This window comes from Cherax quadricarinatus, chromosome 30 (assembly GCF_038502225.1).
Source record: "Cherax quadricarinatus isolate ZL_2023a chromosome 30, ASM3850222v1, whole genome shotgun sequence".
In the NCBI taxonomy this organism is placed as follows: domain Eukaryota; kingdom Metazoa; phylum Arthropoda; class Malacostraca; order Decapoda; family Parastacidae; genus Cherax; species Cherax quadricarinatus.
In genome coordinates, this window is record NC_091321.1 from 10,280,595 (window position 1) to 10,283,242 (window position 2,648).

Here is a 2,648-nt window from a genome sequence, read left to right on the forward strand (position 1 = left end):
ACAGCAACAACCTGGCTGAACAGGCAATCAACAGTGACATCTTGGTTGAACAAACAGAACAGTCTGGCTCCAGGCTGGGTTGTGAGCCTAGACAAACACTCCAAACCGATAACACGTATATCACAGTCACCTGCCATAATTATGACCACCACCACCACACTATCATCACCACCCCACTATCACCACCACCACCACCACACTATCACCACCACCACCCTATCACCACCACCACCCTATCACCACCACCACACTATCATCACCACCACCACACTATCATCACCACCACATCATCACACCACACTATCACCACCACCACACTATCATCACCATACTATCATCACCACCACACTTACCACCACCACACACTACACTATCTTCCATCTAGGGTGTTAGACAACATAGACCTCAACAGAGAGAGAGAGAGAGAGAGAGAGAGAGAGAGAGAGAGAGAGAGAGAGAGAGAGAGAGAGAGAGAGAGAGAGAGAGAGAGAGAGAGAGAAAGAGAGAGAGAGAGAGAGAGAAAGAGAGAGAAAGAGAGAGAAAGAGAGAGAAAGAGAGAGAAAGAGAGAGAAAGAAAGAGAGAAAGAAAGAGAGAAAGAAAGAGAGAAAGAAAGAGAGAAAGAGAGAAAGAGAGAAAGAGAGAAAGAGAGACAGAGAGAGAGAGAGAGAGAGAGAGAGAGAGAGAGAGAGAGAGAGAGAGAGAGAGAGAGAGAGAGAGAGAGAGAGAGAGAGAGAGAGACTGTCCCCGGGTTCGAAGTTTGAAGTCGTTTAAAGGTGACCCCCTCGTTCAACCAAACCTTGATAGCACCCTCCCCACCCACCCACCCAAACAAACACCCACCTTCCCACCCGCACTCTCCCCATACCAAATCACCCTCCCATTCCCCACATAGAACCCACATCATCCCCCCCCAGGTCGGCAAAACAGGTCCCAGGAAGATGTGGTTGATAAGACCCCTGGTTACTTCTGCAGGTAGAGTGAGACAGTGTCGACCTCTTCATGAACCCAGGAAGGAAGGAAAGTGACGGAATTGGTGGTAGGTGTGGTGACTGTGGTGGATGCTTATGGTAGGTGTGGTGGTAGCGGCGCAACAAGAGTAACAGGAGTGGTGGTATTAGTGGAGGTAAGAGTGGTGGTAGTTGTGGCTGATGTATGGATGAATGTGGTGTTAGTAGCTAGTGTAGTGGTAGTGGCAGGTGTGGTTGTGATGATGGTAGTGGCAGGTGTGGTTGTGATGGTGGTGGCGGCAGGTGTGGATGTAGTGATGGCAGCAGGTGTGGTAGTGGTGGTGGCGTCAGGTACAGTGGTAGTGAAGTGGTATGTGTAGTAGTGGTGGTGGTAGCAGCGGTGGTGGTGATGACGGCAGGTGTGGTGGTGGTGGCGGCGACGGCAGGTGTGGTGGTGGTGGCGGCGATGGCAGGTGTGGTGGTGGTGGCGGCGATGGCAGGTGTGGTGGTGGTGGCGGCGATGGCAGGTGTGGTGGTGGTGGCGGCGATGGCAGGTGTGGTGGTGGTGGCGGCGACGGCAGGTGTGGTGGTGGTGGTGGTGGTGGTGGCTTTGGCGGCGGCGATGGCAGGTGTCGTAGTGGTGATGACGGCAGGTGTGGTGGTGGTAGCGGCGGTGGTGGTGGCGACGGTAGATGTGGTGATGACGACAGGTATGGTGGTGGTGGCGGCAACGGCAGGTGTGGCTATGGTGGTGGCAGCGGTGTGGTGGTGGTAGCGGCGGTGGTGATGGCGGCGAAGGCGGGTGTGGCGGTGGTGGTGGTGATGATGATGGCAGGTGTGGTGGTGGTGGTGATGACGACGGCAGGTGTGCTGGTAGTGGTGATGACGACGGCAGGTGTGGTGGTGGCGGCGACAGCAGGTGTGGTGGTGGCGGCGACAGCAGGTGTGGTGGTGTTGGTGGTGGCGGCGGCGGCGACGACGGCAGGTGTGGTGGTGATGATGGTAGCAGCGGCGACGGCAGGTATGGTGGTGGCGGCGGTGGTGGTGGTGGTGGTGGTGGTGGTGGTGGTGGTGGTGGTGGCGGCGGCGGTGGTGGTGGTGGTGGTGGTGGTGGTGGTGGCGGCGGCAGGTGTGGTGGTGGTGGTGGTTAAAGCTGCAGTGTTCATAGCTCCCCCCCTCCCTCTACCACTGAAGGTCACCACAGCGGTGGCGACCACCACCACTACCACCATACTGTGTGTACCTCACAATGTGTACGCCTCAAAGTTCTGAAGGTGTACACTGCAGCTGAGGATAAGATACATAATGTACACATGGAAGATACTGGAGGACCTAAGACCAAGCCTACACACTACCATAACACCGTATTAGAGTGAGAGATATGGAAGAAATGTACAAGACAGCCAGTGGAAAGTAGGGGAGCCAGGGACACAATACTATCAACATCAGTGGGCCCAGACTCTTCAACTTGCTACCAGCTGCTGACACCAGCAACCTGGTTGTACCATGGGCTCAATACTAGAACACTGTACCAACATCCACTCTTGACTTTTTCCGGGTTATCCTGGTGGGTAATTTATACATATGTTACTATGTATGATAATTTGTGTAACTGTATTATGTATACCTGTACCCGAATAAACTTGCTCACCCGTGGACCCAGACTCTTCAACCTGTTACCACCATATATCAAAAATAAA